The 19,845-nt window shown below is 44.3% G+C and overlaps 1 long non-coding RNA gene across 1 annotated transcript in view; it reads left to right on the forward strand.

Moving 5' to 3' along the window:
* Positions 1–19,845, forward strand: part of LOC119969554 — a 231,828-nt gene that overhangs the window by 64,127 nt on the left and 147,856 nt on the right. Inside the window, exon 5 of the long non-coding RNA XR_005461405.1 lies at positions 6,453–6,579. This is a non-coding gene — a long non-coding RNA (uncharacterized LOC119969554). The remainder of the gene's footprint in view (positions 1–6,452; positions 6,580–19,845) is intronic.

Raw genomic sequence — 19,845 nt, forward strand, 5'->3', positions numbered from 1 at the left:
ACCCTCCGAGGATCTATATAACATCACCGGAGGGTGATGGGCCTGTGCGGGCACTGTCAGTGGGTCAATATACAAGGCAGGAGAGTGATGATAATTCGCTGTGAGGTTAGCTCTGGTGCTCCTCAGTTCATGCGAACGTCTGACTCCTGTCTTTCTGCTGACAGCGCACTCATACCCATCCTCTGAATATGGTCTACATCAGGGGAGGGGGGCAATTACTCCAGATGGCCTGGCCCCATCAGATGAAGATCCTGGCACTTCACCCCCCCCCCCCCCCCCCCCCCCCCCCCCCCCCACCTTGAGCAAGCACAAAGGTCAGGGTCGGAGAATCGCCCGGGGCTGTCATGTCAAATTCCCGCCATGTTCAGAATTCTCCCACCCGCAAAAAGTCGGCGTGCCGCCAATCTCGCCGCCCGCCTCGGAGAATGGCGGGGGCCTGCGGGAGGCTACGGGTTTCTGTGCTGCCGTTATTCTCCGGCACGGATGGGCCGAAGTCCCGCTGCTGAGAGGCCTCTCCCGCCGCCGTGGTTTGAACCACCTCTGTGCCGGCGGGATTGGCGGCACGAGCGGGACCCCGGGGTCCTGGGGGGCGCGGGGCGATCGGACCCCGGGGGGGGTGCCCCCACGGTGGCCAGGCCCGCGATCGGGGCCCACCGATCGGCGGGCGGGCCGCCGCCACGGCCTCCACTATGGCGGAGGCGGAAGAGAATCCCCCAGCATGCACCCCCTGCGCGCATGCGCCAGTGGTGACATCAGCGGCAGCTGACGCACCAGCGCATGCGCGAACCGGCGAAGGCCTTTCGGCCAGCCCCGGCGGCGGGCGGCGGGCGTCAAAGGCCGTTGTTGCCAGTTTTGGCGCCAGTCGGTGTGGTGCCAACCACTCCGGCGCGGGCCTAGCCCCTCAATGTGAGGGCTTGGCCCCTAAAGGTGCGGAGAATTCCGCACCTTTGGGGTGGCCCGACGCCGGAGTGGTTGGCGCCATTCCGCTATGCCCAGACCCCCCGCCCCGCCGGGTAGGGGAGAATTTCGCCCCAGATGTGGGGTGGGTGCGAGGTTCCAGCGAGTGCATAGCCAATTGTAGGAGTCCCGAAGGCAACCAGTGATGTGTGGGAAAGAGGGTTGGAAATTTTAGGTGTGGCAGCTGGAACTGATGCCAAGAGAGAAGTGGTAACCTATTCTTGCAGTTCAATGAGGTTGTCGGTCTTCCGATGCAACATTGGACGTCTGTCCTCCTGGTCATGCTCTCCGCACTGACAGCCGCTGTCACTGCCACTGCTTTCCAGGTGATATTGGTGGCCCTGCTGCTGGTCCTCCGACCCCCTCAGGGAGTCCTGTCTCTCATACACAGTGTTAAGAAGCCTGTCCAGGCCAGCACCCCCAAAGCGAGGAACAGGTCTGTTGCTGCCATGCTTGTGTGTTGACTGGGAGTGAGTGGTGAGAGAGCATTTAAAAGCAGCTCCCTCTTGTTAGCAGCGAGTTGCTGAAGTGTGAGTCCAGCGAATCAGATGGCGAGACAGTAACGGCAAGATACTCATGGGGCTCATTTTCGGCACCAAGAGCCATTAAATACGGACCGTTAGCTCGCCAATGCGGCAGTCGAGAAACACCTCACCAAACGCACCTAAAATGAAACTTAGAAATTTGTTCGTTAAACGTGTCGCTGGGTCCAATGCAAATCCTAGCCAATGGAAGAATATACAGAGAAGCAAGCATACAGGCCAATGTATCCGGGGCGGTATCCTTCATCCTGCCGCACCCATTTTCTGTTGCGGCGTGCCCTTGCCGGATGGATTTCTCCATATCGGCAGCCAACCAATGGGTTTTCCCATTGTGGGCACCCCCACGCCGTCAGGAAACCCACAGGCACGAGTGCGCTGGGGCGAAACAGTGGATCTCGCCAACGGAGAATCCCGCAGCAGGTCTGAGGTGCTGATGATTACCTGGTCAATAATTCTCTAATATTCACTCTTGATGAATAAGATTCCATGTTGGTCAAAGAGACTTAGCTGATAAGACTACAGTGTAAATCACCAAAAGATGGAACCATGGCGCAATCTGTCTCCAAGAAGAGGCAGAATGAGCATCAACCTTACTGTTTAAAGGTCGTATGTAATTGCTTAAAAGACAGGAAGTAATAAAATCATGACTAGATGAGGGAAAGAAATTCAAGGAAAAAGGGTGATCAATAGATGCAATTGCTTGCTTTCTTGCAGTCAAGTTTAACATTCCTTTTCTCCATTGTCTGTGAAGGTCTACGTTTTGGTGCTTTGCACGTAAACAATTTAGGGCACATCTATCTTCAATTATCATAGTAAGAAGTTTTACAACACCAGGTTAAAGTCCAACAGGTTTGTTTCAAACACGAGCTTTCGGAGCACTGCTCCTTCCTCACCTGAGGAAGGAGCAGTGCTCCGAAAGCTCGTGTTTGAAACAAACCTGTTGGACTTTAACCTGGTGTTGTTAAACTTCTTGCTGTGCTCACCCCAGTCCAACACCAGCATCTCTACATTATTTCAATTATCATGAACAATATCCTGGCGTGCCTCAGTGCCATGTTATTATATGCCCACCTTTTGACACATGTGTGCCCAGTGCCACCACCATGCTCTACACAAGCGAAGCCTACACAACCATGATGGAAAATGGCAATGTCAGTGTCTCAAAACTTAACGAGATGTAAGAAATAATAGTTGAGCATAGCTTTGGAGACCAAGGAGGTTCTGAAGTAAGTGTAGAGAAAATAGTGTGATGCACTGGGAAAGCAGCCTAACAGTAAGCAGGTGGCTGCTTCTTCTCTCCGTTTCTGCTTTTCTGCATGTGTTTTACTCTTTCACTTCTTTCCTGCTTCTTTTTCTTTGATTCCTCATGTGCTTCTCTCTATCATCATCACTTTCTCTCCCTGTCTTTCATTCGCAATTGGATGTGAGGTAATGAGTGGTAGATAGTGTGTTATGGTAGAAGGAAGGAGTCACCTATGACTGTAGGCTGCAGATGTGTTAGCTATTATGAGTACAATGTGGCTCCTGTCTGGGGATCACTTTTCCTTTCCTCCACATATTTGCTCCCCTCACATGCCCTAACCTATAGCCTGTCTGCTATCCAGTCCCTTTTTATCACCCACGCACATGCTTGCTCAATCTCTCCCTCTTTGATTGATCCACTCAATCTTATTCTTTACCTTGCATTCACATTTTTCACTGTTATGTATTTTATCTTTAACCCTCCACCCCTCTCATCCACTCCCACTTGCCCTCCCAAGGTCATGGTAGAGAGGTCAAACAGCTCCTCACCTCCAATTGGAGAAACACTACTTACTCAATTTTCTACTACTGCTGTATTCCTTTTTATACAGCACGCCTGAATTTATGTTATATATCTACTGTGGACATCTTACCCAATAACTCCTAAAAAACATTGATTGTACAAAGGAAATACAATACGTCACTTTTTCAAAACAAATCTCAGGTACAATTTCATGGCCTTGTCATACCCAACCTGATGACGTGATGAGGCCATTGAATCTCGCGAGAAGTTTCTCTTGAGATTCGAGACGCTCTAAATGCCTTCGATATTTAACTAAATCTCGTGAGACGTCGCGATCTAGATCTCGCCCTCACTGGGCGAAACCGAGATTAACATATTTAAGTGAGCCATTAGGTTCATTTAAATATGTCTGTGCTGTATTCTCCCAGGGACTCACCTGGGAGACCTCACCAGTGCACCTTTTAGAACTGGGCAGGATTCTCCATCGGCCTGATTCTCTGTTTTGCCGGTGCCCAGGGATTTCCCGACGGTGTGGTGCTGCCCCACAATGGGAAACCCCATTGACCGGATGTGTAACAGAGAATCCCGCTGGCGGGTCGGGGCATAAATGTGGCGCGGTGGGGCGGAGAATCCAGCCCCAGGTTTCCACAAACGTGGACCAGGCATATTGGCATCAAGAGTGGGGGATCACTCAGGCCATTAGAGATCCCTGGGTGGTTGGACTCTGGACAGAGCAGTAGGCTCGCGCACCCGCTGAGCCTGGCATCTTCGTCATGCCATATGCGCACTCTGGCCAGCGTGCCAGGCTGGAAGTGCCAAGGTGTCTGGGTGCCAAGTTGCCCATGCCAGCTATCCAGCCCGGGGTGCTTTGCCCTTAAGAGGTGGAGTGAGTGGCGGATTCGAAGACCCCATAAGAGGTAATTGGGTGCTGTGTGGAGGGTCTGGAGGCTGCAGTGGATTGGCTGAGGCGGGTCTGAGGGGGGATGAGTATGATGTAAGTGTGACATCGGCGGGATGGTCCTTGCATAGGCCAAAAAAAACGGCAGAGTATTGTTAAATAGCGGTGTCGCTCTTGGTGACCCTGCTAAGCACATCCAAAAAGGGACTCTGTTTTTGTCCCATTGAATCAGCCCCTCAATTACATTTGCCAAACACGTTTTGGCTTTATCAAATCTATGCTGACTGTCCTTGATCATCTTGACATCTGCAAATGCTTACTGATTTGAACTTGACTTACAGATTTTAAGCATTTAGACTACCTGGTCTACAGTTACCTAGTTTAATCCTTCCCTCCCTTCTTGGCCAATTGGTTGCCTTCTGGTCTCCACCACAATTTGTACATCTATACATGATTGAAATATTGCGGTCTTAGTATCTCTTCTCCAACTTCCTTCCTTCTCGAATGTGAAACCATCAGGGTTTGCTGCACATGTAAACTTATCCATAATTATTTGATAAAAATTGTCTACTGTGCTGAAAACAGCTATTTTGCCAGTGCTAGGTGTCACAGCACAGCTAAGTTATGTGGTGAATTTGAATGAAATAAATCTGGTCATTTATGGGCTGGAGCAAAGAACTTGCATTATTTAAGCACTTACATGACCTCAGGACAACCCAAAGTACCTCACAGCCTGTTCAGTTCTGTTGTAATGTAAGTAAATGCTCCAGTCAAGTTGCACACTGCAAGATTTCACAGGCAGAAATGAAATAAATGAGGAATTGAACATTTTTTGTGATGTTGGTTGATGGTTAATTGTAGGCCAAATCGCCAGTAGAGCTCCTCTGCTCTGAATAGAAGCATAGGACCTTAGAATGCTTAGAGCACAGAAAGCGACCATTCAACCCATTATACCCATGCTAGATCTCTGCAAGAGGCAATTTAACTAGTCCCACTCCTACCCCCTTTCCCCATAACCCTGCAGATATGTTTTATTCAGGTGCTTATCCAATTCCCTTTGAAAAGGGATTCAGGATTGAATCTGCTCCTTGAAGCTTTCTGTCTAATTTGTTTTCCTTACATTGCTCTGGTTCTTTTTGTAAATGGCCTTAAATCTACATATTCTGCTCTTGACCTTTCTGTCAATGCGAACAGTTTCACTCTAATTCATATATGTCAAACTCAAGGCCCGCGGGCCAAATCCGGCCTGCGGTGGAATTATCTTTGGCCCGCGAGATAATATCTAATTACTTTAAAAAAAAAATTTAGATTAGCCAATTATTTTTTCCAATTAAGGGGCAATTTAGCGTGGCCAATCCATCTACTCTGCACATTTTTGGGTTGTGGGGGCGAAACCCACGCAGACACGGGGAGAACGTGCAAACTCCACACGGACAGTGACCCAGAGCCGGGATCGAACCTGGGACCTCAGCGCCGTGAGGCGGTTGTGCTCACCACTAGGCCACCGTGCTGCCCTAATAATATCTAATTACTATTAAAGCTGGCCCCAGCAATTGAAGCGCCTATGGCGTATGATATGGCTGATGCCGAGTTTATTCAAGTATAGTGTGAATCACAAAGTGTTGGCCTGTGGAAAAATGTTTTCATTAGAAATTACTCTGGAAAAGCTCCAGATAAAGCAATAAGAAATAAATGCAACTAATTTTTTTATTTATTTAATATTTAATGTTGTTTTTATAGGCAATAACCTAAGCTTTATTAGTTCCAGGTTCAATAAGTTCATTTCAATAAGTTTTGCAAAAAAACATTGAACCAGTCCGGCACTCGGCTTGTCCCGATTTTTTAATTTTGGCCCACGGTGTATTTGAGTTTGACACCCCTGCTCTAATTCCTCTGTTTGAACAGTTTCCCTCCATCTACTCTGTCTCTTTGAATATTGTGTTGCTTTCTATTGTGCGCATCCGAGGGGAGAGGTCTTTCCAATAACCATGAAAGTTGTTGGATTATTTTTAAAAACCCAACTTGTTCATTAATGTCCTTCAAGAAATAAATTGGCACCACTACCTGGTCTGTCCTGAATGTGATTCCAGTCTTCGCTATCTGATAGACGCCTCAGAGCAATTAGTGAGAGGCAATAAATATTGCCTTACTGTAGCTTGTATCTTAACAAAAATACAAAAAGACCTGCTGATCATGTGGTATTGAGCCACACCAAACAAAAAGTCAGTTATTGGTAATGTGTTGGCTGATACTAGTTTGTTTGTTATAATTAACTGTACTACCTTTGCAGGAGTGAAGGGAATATCATTCTTTTGCTTTGGAATTAATTCCCTATGCGTGGATATCGCACGAAACCTGGAACAAGCTTAGCTGTGGTGTGTCCATAGCTATACAGCCAGATGCTACCACGGCCATAGGTGAGGAACAGATATTCGGGTGAGATGCTGAAAGACATCCTAATCCATTATTGTGCCTTTAGGGGAGAAAATTGAGGAGATAAAAGCTATCAACTTTCAATATGGATAATTTTGCTAGTTATTTAGTTTTGTAGTACTGCTACTTAATGAAATGAATGTCCTTGAAAGTTCTTCATCTTTTTACAACTGTCATCTTATCTGTCAGTTAAAGCTCTACTAATTAAACATAACATTTCCTGAAGTAGTAAAGTGAAGTTGCATCAGTAATAATGAACAGATTTAGTGTAGTCACATCTCCCCAAAATTAGTTTTAAACCATCCTTATTAAGCAGAAAATTAGATCTAAATCAGCCTACAAGTACTCATTAAAATCCACTGATCTTTAGCCGGCTCCATGTCTTAACATCTTTAATTAGCAAACTGCAAGTCTAACTGGCATGATAAATGCTATTAATCTTACCTTTCATTCACTTTCTCACTGCATATAATTTCTTACGGGAGACAAGTTCTTCCGACAGTGTTCGCATTGTGTTGTTTGATGCCCTTGCAAAAGTATTGCAGAAAGTAAACTTGCAATTCTATACATATAAGAGATTATATATGAAAACTACCAGAGGTTTTATTAAACATTCAAACTCTTGCACAGATTTCTAAACCGGTGTTACCTTTACCTCAACATTCTGATTACAACTCACTACAACTCGTTCATTAGGGCTACTGTAATAGATTAAGACATTTGAACTTTAAAGCATTTACTTATATTTCTGCGTTAACTAAAAATATAGGGCATGATTCAGCGGCCTCGTCACCCCTTGACTTTAACTGCTGAAAGTCTGTTGAATCATGCCCATAATGTAGCAATTTATGTGTAATCTGTGAAATCTATGGGCAAGGTGCTTGGCCCTTCCCGCCGGCAGAATTTTATGGTCCCACTGAAGGCTACCATCCGCGGCAGGTTTCCCGGTGGCAAAATGTCATCAGAGAGACTGGAAGATTCCACCAGCGGTCAATGGCGAGGGAATACGGAGGTGGGGGGTCGGCACGGAAAATATCCCGCTTGTACGTACGTAACTTAAACTAATTCTGAAATGCTCACAGATAGGTTGATGTTGAATCAATCACAGGACTCCAGTTGTAATATAGCAGAATTATTTATCACACAAATCTTCTACTTATTTTCAAAAATGCTCTTCATCCCATCATTTCAAACTAGTAAAATGCAAATTCAAGATTGATGTCAGGAAGCACCACTTCACCTTGTCCAAAGTGTGGGTAAGTGCCATGGAAGGAAAATGTCTGTAATTGCTTAAAAGGTTACTCAATACTATGTTAGAGGAACTGTAGCATTTTTTGTAGGAATTATCTGGAAGGATTGAATGGCCTCCATCTTCTATACTTAAATTTTGATTTTGTTGTTCGATGATCCAATGGCACAACTGAATGAGCATCTCATGGAATTAATACAACCAAAATCAGCTCTGTCAACATATCTATAGCCTGCGTAGAGTACATACATGCAGATATAAGTCAGCAATGACAAAGGGCAGAATACTCTCATCTGGATCTAAGTCTCATGATGGGGGTGGGAGCAGGAAGTGTTTCCTGCTGTGGAGGCTAGCAGGAAGCGATGGCATATGTTCTGGCACCACCCTCATTAAGTATGAACCCGGGGGTTTAGCGCCATAATCCGTGGCAGAGTGGGCATGCTTGGAGTGTGTCCTGCCATCATATCTAGGTGCTCAGAGAAAACAGAGGGTGGAGAATCCTGTACCTTCTCAGCTCACTGTCTTCCTCTGCAGCAGATGTGGCACAGACTGCCAGGCTAGACTGGGGCTCTTGAGCCACACCAGGAGGTGTTCAACAAATAGTTAACCACCAACGTGAGAAACATGATTTCAGAAGATGAAAGGCTGTCAACAACATTTAGGTATCCTTAAGAGTTGGTCTCTCAGGGACTCGCAATTTTTGGGGTTGCAGTGGAGCCGGGAGTGCAGGAGGCGAAAGAGGCCGGTGTTCTGGCCTTTGCATCCCTTGTAGCCCGGCGGAGGATTTTGCTTCAATGGAAGGATGCGAGGCCCCCAAGCGTGGACGCCTGGGTCAATTATATGGCGGGGTTCATCAAATTGGAGAGGGTGAAATTTGCCCTGAGGGTATCAGTACAGGGGTTTTTTAGGCGGTGGCAGCCTTTCCTGGACTTCCTGGCAGAACGGTAGGAAAATAGGCCGGCAGCAACAGCAACCCGGGGAGGGGAGTGGGGGGGGGGGGGGGGGGGGGGTGCTGTTTCGGTGGGGGGGAGAAATGTGTACCTGTGTTTATTTAGTAGGCCAGGTGCTAATCTATTTCTTCTTTTTGTAGTTACTGGGGGGTGGGGTTTGGTTTTGGGGGTTATTGTGTTTTTTTTCTTTTTTGATTGTTAATACTGTTTTCTTGTTGATATTTTCTGTTTTTGATATTTTGTGAAAATCTCAATAACAATTTTTTTTAAAAAAAGAGTTGGTCTCCCAGAACTACCTCAGCTCATGATACTGGGACAGATTTTGAAATTGCTGCCTGGTTGTAAAACTGGTGCTTGTGGATGGTTTCAGTGGAAATGAAAATCAGACTGTTCCCATCGGACATTCACTCCATACCACAGCAAGTTGACTAACTACTTCACTGTTATTTCAGTTCTCAAACTAAATTTTACTGATAAGAGCAATTGATCCAAAAATTGGGCTGAGTATTACCTCAATTAAAGAAAGTGAGAAAGTTATAAATCAAAAGAAAAATTAGTACATATTTGACATAATAATGTTCACACTGAGTTCAATCTTGTAAAAAGCAAGTTCAAGGCTCCACATAATACAACTTCCAGCATTCCTTGCTCTTAACTTCAATTTAAATATATTTTCCAGTGCCCTTTTGTTTCTTTTCCAATCTATTAAAGGTTTGGCTCACCTTTCAGTTTCTACTTCTGATGACGGCTCTACACTTAAAGTGCTAAACTAGCCTTTCTCTATGCAAAAACTCAATATTCATTTAACACTAAAGAGATGGCCTCATTTATTTGCATACATAAAATTAAATAAAGGCCGGATTTTTCTGCGAGCAGTGAATGAACAGCATCAGCCATTTGCTACACTTACGTTTGCCATAGGCTTTCTGTGGGCTTTTATATGGCATGTTACTGCCAGCGAATCATTTAAAAAGCAGAGCATCCTTTACAGGACATCTGGGACCTGAGAGGAGAGTTATCCTAGGTATCTTGGCCAATATTTATCCTTCAATCAACATCGGCAGAAGAAAAGATGACCTGATCATTACCACATTCCGACTTGTGATGCCTTACAAGTTGACAACCACATTTCTTACATTACAGCATTGAAACACTTCATATGTACTTCAATGGCTGTGAACTGCTTTGGGACAACCTGGGTTCATGAAAGGTACTATATGAAAACAAATATCGCATTTATAAATGAGACGAAAGAGAAGAAAAAAGATTAATCTATTGAAAAAAATCTCCAATAATGATTAAAAGCTGAAAGAATGAGACTCCATATTTGTTTAAAAAATAACGTTAATTTTGAGAGGTTACTGTAATCAAGACTTACCATGTTGCTAAATGTGGACTTAGACTGGAAATAACAAACCTTAACTTTATGGGGGAAGTTTAGTACATATCAATGAGTTAAGTACATCAATTTGACATTCTTCAACAGATTATAAAGGTGTTTCATATAAAATATTAATTTATAATGCCGTTAACTGGTCATATATTACTTTATTATGTCATCAATTGGACATACCTATATTTATGAACTTATTGAAAATAATATTTTTCCTAAACAAAGGATAATGGTTTACAGTATCTGCGATATTCTATTTGAAAAGGACACAGGCTGTTATGGAATCACAGGGCGGGATTCTCCAGTGCCGCCCATAGTGGGACGCATTGCAAGCGAGAATGGAAATTCCATTCACTTTCAATGGCATTGGACAATCCCAGCCACGAACGAGGATTGAAGAATTTGGCCACATAGTCTATGGAGCTCTCAGGAAGAGGTTATGAGATCCAGTTTTTCAGTGTAAAAATTGTAATATAGTAAGATAGAGTCTGCCACCGGGGCAACAACCTTATCCCATCTCTCCTTCTTCTGAAACCATCACAATACTGAGCTCCTTGAGATTGGAACAACACACCAGAAGACCTCATTGCTGCAATTGGGAGTTTGTAAAGGAGAATTCCAAATCAACACCATTGCCTCCAGTGGGGAATCCCAAATACAATCAGGCACTGTGGAAAGGGGCCCTCCAGCTGTAAGAAGCATCCGGACAATCTATGAATATAATTTCTTCTGACTTTTCTTGTTACCTGCTTTTATTTTTTTATTGTGAGGGTGGGATGATGGTGCGAGGGAAGATTGTGGGTGTTGTTTTTGCATTAGTGGTAGTTGGGCATATTTGTACATTGTAAAGCTTTGGTTAAGAATTTCAGCATTTTTACCTCAGTGAGCTTTATCATTCAAAGTAAAGTTGTACTTGTTAACGTAAGGAATCTGGTGTTTCTTTTTATTCCACCAAGCAATCATGTTTAAATATATATTAAAATGGCAAAATCGCCTCACTTTTAACTTCAAACTTGTTATAGCCAGTTCAAAAGTAGGACAATGAGAGTAGTCAGTTCGGCCCTGTTAACTTGATTCTAACACAATTTTCAAGATGCTTTTGGCGAAGCAGGGAATCCCAGGCAGCAGCTTCTAGCTTTTCATGTCTAAGTGTGCATGCTTACCAGAAGTTGCTCTCAATTTGCTTTTAACCTCATCACTATATTTACGACAGGATGCCCGAGCATTTTATCACTGAGTATTATATCAGCATATGAATTATGGATTTTTAAAAAGTGCTTTATTTGTTAATTTAAAAATGGGTTTGGGTAATGTTGATTTTTCCTCTTTGGAACTGCACCAGATTTATTTACACAGAATGTTGACGTAGTGCTTATCCCTCAGGTTCCTTAGTTCAGTCAAAATGATCCTTTACCTCATGGAATAGATGACAGGGTGGTTGCACTTATCATTTTTTGGTTATAGCAGATTTGAGCTGGGACATTTAATTTTCTTCAGGATGTATGCAGCCACAGCTTGTGTGGAACTAATCTAAAGTGAACACAGATTAAAGCTAAGATAAAAGATGAATGTTGCGCACTGTATTTACAACATGTGAACAATGATCATGTTAACCAATTCACTGCTGAAAACATCACAAATATGTCACATTTATTGTGCTGTCTCGTCGTACAGTCACCTAGTATATTACTATTGAGTACAAATAAGTTCACTGGAAAAATGTGTTAGCTTCCACTGTAGTAGCAAGAATTCAATTGCAAATACACATAAGTGCAAAGCTTCACTCCTGCTTGGATCTGGTTCTATGTGTCAATCATTGTACTTAAATAATAATTCAGTTCTGTTAGGAGTTGCATGAACTATCTTATCTGAATGAATGAGAAGAATTCCCATGTTTGCTTTAGATTCTCATTCACAACAAGCAAGGATATGATAATAAATGGGTGATTGGGCTTGAATAAAAGAATACCCACTGTTTGTTTATATTCAGCAACAGTGGTCTCGCCATCAGTCCCCTTTAATACCTATTTGACCTATTCTTGTTAAACACATTTGGATATTTTTTCTTTGGTTTGACAATTGAGGCTGCTGATACCATTGGGTGAACTAGCTGAACAAAACTACTTAACCCGGCAAAGCAGGAGAGCAGAACTAGCACACACTGTTGAAATGATGATAAGCACTGAAGCGTAGAGTTAATCATTAAAAATTAATATTACTCAAAATAGGAGTGTGAACTTTAGTCACAGGCAGCTTCCTTCAGGCTCAGGTGAAGTCAGGAGTGTGTCTGTCCAGGAGGCTGGGCTAGGTTGAGCTGTCACGGATCCCTACTTCTTAATGGTAATTAAATAAATCCCCCTGATATCGTTGTACTCAACAATGCCACTTTCCTTCAGTGATAGTGCCGGTATTCATTACTTCAATAGAAATAGTTGCAATAAAAAAATTCAAAATTAAATAGGAAAGAACCAAAACAATCACATCTTCAGACACTTTTCAGACAAGCTCGATTTCAAGAAGTGACTGCATCAAAATCTGTTTGGACTGTCACTGTACCCCCCAGATTATGACTGTGCTGCGCCGTGCATTAACTAAAGTGCTGAGAATTATTGCATTATGGATAGCAATATGATGATTTAATCAAACACGTCATTATGAATCACTTGGCTGTTAAACATTGGTAAACGAACATGAGGACATTACATAATTTCAACGACTATAATGATCTCTAAACTGTAACAATGGTTTATGTCCATTTCTATCCAATGAGAATGAAAAATTTTCATTGTTAATATTAGTCCTCGGCATTTTTGCTCTTCTTCCTATTTTTGGTAATTGCAGTAATTTCTACCCAACACTTTACAGCCACTTCCTTAAATCACGCCTCAAGCTGGCCTAGAAAGTGAAGCCCACATCCCAAGAATGTATTTTTAAAAAGTGAGGTATTACATAAAACCGTGGCCTGAATCGAGTGCGGGTGATCGGCAGGCCTGAAAGCAGACGTGAAATGTGCTTCCAGCCATGAACAGTCCCCGAATGCGATTTCACGCTGGCTGGCCAATTAACGGGCAGACAGCATGAAATACAAGCAGAGAAATGATCAGTGTAACCGGGATGGGAGTGGGGAGGGGGGGTGGGCAGGAAGAGGGCAGGTGCTTAGGAGAGTGAAAGTACGGGCAGGCACCACTACCCCATTCCCTGAAGGTGGACAGTTGCTGTGGAGCTGCCTCAGGAAGCTACAGACCTGTACAAATTAGATAAGATGAAAACAATTCAGCAAACTTTGCCCATGCAGCACATTCTGCACATACAGAGCTCGAAAACCGTCAGCCCCCAAACATCTTTTTATATTATACTTCACTCTGGCTATTTCATTCCTCCCTTGATTGCGCTGTAGTAAAAACCTGAAGGCCACTGGGTCACTTGGCCTGTACACCAATCGCAAAAGTGGACAGGCCACGTAAAATCGCTTTCAATTTACTCATTAATAGGCTTAATTACCTGCTTAATTGTCAGCGGGCACGCGTCCGACTTCTGTACGTGCCCATTGAGTGAAATAGAGTGAGTGGATGATGTCATTGGAACACACGCCTGCCATCTTGTGCAATTGCATGCACTGTTGGGCTGGGCGCGCGCCTGCTCAAACGATGTAAGCTTCTGACCCATACAGTGTTTCATTGATAAACAAATTATAGATTTGAAGAAAATACTTTTTCAGGATCATGACTTATGACATTTACTGTATTTTAAATAAACTTATTTTATCTATGTTTGTGCTCATTCAGCCAAATCCATATAATGCCTTTGCAGCATCCACCAGCAGCAGTCAGTATCACTACATAGTCAACTTGCTTCACAGGATACTTTGGTTTCCCTGTGAATTTGTCTCTGTGACGCTCAGCATTCTGTCACGATGTACTATGAAAAGTCATGCGTCCAAGATGCTTGGGTGAAACCTGGTCAAGTTCAAACATAGGGAGAACCAAGGTCAAAGAGCAGAATTTGACTGAGGCTCTCTCTTTCTTTCCTTCTCTCTTTGTTCCCTCCCTCTTCATGAGAATCCAATGCTTTACCCATATTTCAATGGTTTGCCGATTCTAGCATCTTAAGAAATACGTGATCATTAGTTGGAAGAGCTGGCACAATGTATGTAATTGCATCCAACATATCTAAAGCATGACTACAATAATTGAAGAAGTTCAAACCTGAAATGAAAAGCAGTATTTTATGAATAATGCAAGTGTGTTCTTATTAGGAGCCAATAAACAATATTGCTTTCACAAATTTTATTATGACCAGGGTGAAGGATGATGAAATTGAATGCCGGAAACCTAAAGCATAAAATGGTGGCAATAAACAGCAGTCCATGAGCATGAAAGAGAAAAGGGAGATTAATGTTTTAGTGCAATTCATCCTCAAAGCTGAAAAGGATTTCCATCTGGAACAACTATTCTGCTTCGATCATCTGAAATCACTCCCATGCCAGTGCAGCCTAACGAGAAGGAAAGACATTGGGCGGGATTCTCCCCTACCCGGTGGGGCGGGGGGTCCCGGCGGGATGGAGTGTCATGAACCACTCCGGTGTCGGGCTGCCCCAAAGGTGCGGAGGTCTCCGCACCTTTAGGGGCCAAGCCCTAACATTGAGGGGCTAGGCCTGTGCCGGAGTGGTTGGCGCCCTGCCGGCCGGCGGGAACGGCCTTTGGCGCCAGGCCAGCCGGGGGCGAAGGGACTTCGCCGGCCGGCGGAAGTCCACGCATGCGCCGGAGCGTCAGCGGCTGCTGACATCATCCCCGCGCATGCGCACGGGAGGGGGTCACTTCTGCCTCCGCCATGGTGAAGACTATGGTGAAGGCGGAAGGAAAAGAGTGTCCCCACGGCACAGACCCGCCCGCCGATTGGTGGGCCCCGATCGCAGGCCAGGCCACCCGTGGGGGCACCCCACGGGGCCAGATCGCCCCGCGCCCCCCCAGAACCCGGAGCCCGTCCGCGCTGCCTGGTTCTGCCGGTAAGGTAGGTGGTTTGATCTACACCGGCGGGAGAGGCATGACAGCGGCGGGACTTCGGCCCATCGCGAGCCGGAGAATCATGGGGCGGGGGGGGGGGGCGCCGACCAGCGCAGCGCAATTCCCGCCCCCGCTGAATCTCTGGTGCCGGAGACTTTGGGAGATGACGGGGGCAGGATTGCCGCCGGTCCCCGCCGATTCTCCAACCCGGGGGGGGGGGGGGGGGGGGGGGGGGTCGGGTCAGAGTATCCCACCCATTATTTTTTAATATAAACTGATAGTGCCCAATTATTGTTTTCCAATTAAGGGCCAATTTAGCGTGGCCAATCCACCTACCCTGCACATCTCTGGGTTGTGGGGGTGAGACCCACGCAAACATGGGGAGAATGTGCAAACTCCACATGGACAGTGGCCTGAGGCCAGGATCGAACCTGGGTACTCAGCAGGAAATACTTCATATATGCTCTGCCCTAACAATTGCCCAAATTTTGTTGACAGTGACAAAGAAATGGCACTTGCCCCTTTGCCTCGCTGGCTGATGTCCAGAAAAGTTTGAACGGCTTTAGAGTGGAGGTTTATTTTAGCACATCTACAAATGTTCTGTGGTGTCTGTGAGCAGGACAAGAAATAGCAAGGAGCTATCAGATTGAAGAATCTTAACTGAACCACAGAAAGCCCAAACCAGAAAGTGTAAAGGAGGAAATATAAATTAAACTGCAGGTTAGGTGGGGTTATGGGCCTAGCGCAGGGAAATGGGCCTAGCGCAGGGGAATGGGCCTAGGTATGGTCAGTCGGTGCAGACTCAATGGGCCGAAAGGCCTCTTTTTGGAACTGTAGAAATTCTATGGAATGATACACAGAAATTGAAATAAAGATTATGGAATGCTGATCGGGTTTAATTAAGAAAATAAAAGTGACAGAAAGAAAATGTTTTAAAACGTCTAATTTTTAATAAAACATCAACAGTGATTTTCCTCTGGGGAAATGAGATTCATAATTTGTAAGATTTTTTTCGGGACCAGGAAGGTTATTTGAAAGTAATCACCTCTTATAACATAGCTTATAACATAAAACTCGCTTAATTTTTTTAATTCAGTCATGGGATGTGGGCATCTCTGGAAAGGCCATTTGTTGCTTGCCTTGGTGGACGATTTCAGAGGGCAATTAAAAGTCAACCGGGTTGTTATGGGTCTGGAGTCACATGAAGGCCAGACCAGGTGAGGATGGAAGATTTCATCGAGTCGAAGAGATTTACAGCGCAGAAAGAGGCCCTTTGGCCCATCGTGTCTATGCAGACCATCAAGCGCCAATCTATGCTAATCCCATTTTCCAGCACTTGGTTCGTACCCATCCCTAAAGGACATTAGTGAACCAGATGACTTTTTAGCATTGATGATGGCTGCCATGATCACTATTGCTGCGACTAGATTTATATTCCAGATTTATTAATTTAATTTAAATTCCACCAGTTGCCAGAGTGGAATTTGAACCAATGTCCCCAGAGCAATAGCCCAGGCCTCTGCATTACAAATTCAATGACATTATCACTATGTCACCATCTCTCTTACTTTTAAATGCATCAGCCCTTTTTCAACCATCTTAAGTTAGGAAATAATTTGCAAATACAGCAAGCTTATGTCAATATAGGCATTTCAGGTTAGTGAGGATTTCAGCAGCGAACGTGACAGTGCAGTGTAGCAACTTTGGGATTTCTGCGTTTAACTTCACAGTGTGAATACCAGAGCCTGCTGTCTGATTGACCCCAAAATAACAATTAGTCCTGATAGCCTTATCATTATCAATACAGCAATGTTTGGATAATGTGCCTTCATAATACTTATTTATGTTTCCCTTGCAGCACCAGTGTGACAAATCACATCAACCATTCTTGTGGCCTCTGAGTGAATTTGCTGTTTAGTAAATCTGAGACACCTCTACACTATGCAACTACAGTATAACTAATGGGAAATACAAAATCATGCAGGATCCTTACGGAGAAGAAAGGTTTTGATTAGGTAAATGGGGAAAAACTGGTTTCCATAGAATCACTACAATGCAGAAGGAGGCCATTTGGCCCAGCGAGTCTGCACCGACCCGTGGAAAGAGTACCCTACCTAGGCCCACGCCCCCACCCTATCCCTGTGAACCCACTTAGCCTGCACACTTTTGGATACGAAGGGGCAATTTTAGCATGGCCAATCCACCTAACACCTTTGGACTGTGGGAGGAAACTCGGAGCACACAGAGAAAATCCGCACAGACACGCGGAGAACAAGCAAACTCCATACAGAGTCACCCAAGGCCAGAATCGAACCTGGGTCCATGGCTTTGTGAGGCAACAGTGCTAAACACAGTGCCACCGTGCTGGGCTAAACTACATAACTTCTGTACTGTGTGATTCTGCAATTCTCTGAAAGGCTCTTATCTCATCAGTCTGGGATGAATTTGTTAAATCTGCCCCATCCATTCGGCCAGCGATTCTTTTCCTAACTGTGATTTCCGATGAATAATTCTCCATGGTAAAGCGTTGTTTAAGTATCTGGCTAGGGCCCTCTCCCTTATATTTTTTCCTGAATTTTTGTGCTCATTATGACACATTATGCAAGCAATGCTAAGTAGGAAACCATTCCTTTTGACACAGCACATGAGAACATGCATTCCTAGATCATTTATATAATTGGCCAAATGCAGAATAGCACCAATGGATTTTTTTTCATCTTATGCAACAGTCATGCTAATGTAACTTGTGAATTAGATTGCTAAGTGTAGTAAAGGGTCTGGCACATAAAGGGTTATCATGCGATCATGTATGATACCACCCACAGAGTGATGCAAGAAGTCACCTGCCCCAGAGCCAGGGTCAGCCTGGAGATTGGCACAGTTGGGGTGAGACCGAGATTGGAGTCTGCTCCATTCCCATGTCTTTAACTGTAAACATGTACATAGCTACGGGTTGTTAAAAAATACTTTCTGTTAACATACTCCAGACTGGAAGCCTACTTCACGGTGTCAGAAGCAGGATTCTTCACTAAACTGAATTAAATTGTGTCAAAATATGGATATTGTTTAATCTTGGAGCTAATAGCCAGAAATCTCCACCATCGGGATTCTCTGTCCCGGCTAGCAGTGCACCGCACCCGTGGCTTTCCCCATGGCATAGACATAGAATTTACAGTGCAGAAGGAGGCCATTCGGCCCATCGAGTCTGCACCGGCTCTTGGAAAGAGCATCCTATCCAAGGTCAACACCTCCACCCTATCCCTATAACCCAGTAACCCCACCCAACACTAAGGGCAATTTTGGACACTAAGGGCAAATTTAGCATGGCCAATCCACCTAACCTGCACATCTTTGGACTGTGGGAGGAAACCGGAGTACCTGGAAGGAACCCATGCACACACGGGGAGGATGTGCAGACTCCACACAGACAGTGACCCAAGCCGGAATCGAACCTGGGACCCTGGAGCTGTGAAGCGATTGTGCTATCCACTATGCTACCATGCTGCCATGAGGTGGCTACAATGGGCAAACCCATTGACAAGCAATGGGAACACTAGCGAACGGCGCTGCCGAGAAACATGAGCCCAATATTTCTTAACCAGAGACAGCAATTGTTATGATTTGAAATTTTTCAAGACCGTGTACTTGTGTAAATATCCTGACAATTATATCAATAAATGCACCTTTCACTATCTGTCACAAAGAAAGGAAGTAGAAAGAACATGCATTTATATAGCACCTCTCATGATCTTAGAACATCTCAAAATGATTTACGCCATTGAAGTACTTCTGATGAATAGTTGCTGCTGTAATGTAAGTAACGAGTTAGAGCAGACCAGGAGTAAAAAATGCGATATTCAGCAGTAAAACTGAAGACTGCAATTTATGTAGAATTCCACAGTCTTTCATATTAATCTGAAAATGAAATGTGTCAAATACTTCTGGAAGGTTAAAATTTCTTAGCAGTTTAGTATAAGTAGATGTTTTACAAAAACTAAACACAACATGTATGTCAATTGTTCGAGATACAAATGATTGATTGTCCGCTTTCAAACATTAAGCTTTCCATATTTAACACTGGGCAGATTTTCTTACAGTTTCTTGTAATGGATTTATTTCTTATCTGAAGTAAGTAACTCTTCTCCTAATTTTGGAAAATGGATAGAATCTTGAGGGGGTCTTTCAGATACAGACATAAATGAGAAATATGTGAGTCATAGCTTTGCAGAGTTTTATTTTTTTAAATAAATTTGGAATACCCAATTCATTTTTTTTCCAATTATGGGGAAATTTAGCGTGGCCAATCCACCTAACCTGTACATCTTTTGGGTTGTGGGGGCGAAACCCACGCAAACATGAGGAGAATGTGCAAACTCCACACGGGCAGTGACCCAGAGCCAGGATCGAACCTGGGACCTCGGTGCCGTGAGGCCGCAGCGCTAACCCACTGCGCCACCGTGCTCCCCTCCGTTCCAGAGTTTTATGCTCCTGTATGTTTATTAGACAATGTAAGAACTAAAAAAATAGTCACCAAAAATTAAGGAAATTCGACATTCCCACAACGACTCTTACTAGATGTACCATAGAAAGCATCCAATCTGGCTGCATTACAGTTTGGGCTGGCAACTGTTCAGTCCAAGACCGCAAGAATCTAC

The sequence above is a fragment of the Scyliorhinus canicula genome, chromosome 7, assembly GCF_902713615.1.
Source record: "Scyliorhinus canicula chromosome 7, sScyCan1.1, whole genome shotgun sequence".
Lineage (NCBI taxonomy): Eukaryota > Metazoa > Chordata > Chondrichthyes > Carcharhiniformes > Scyliorhinidae > Scyliorhinus > Scyliorhinus canicula.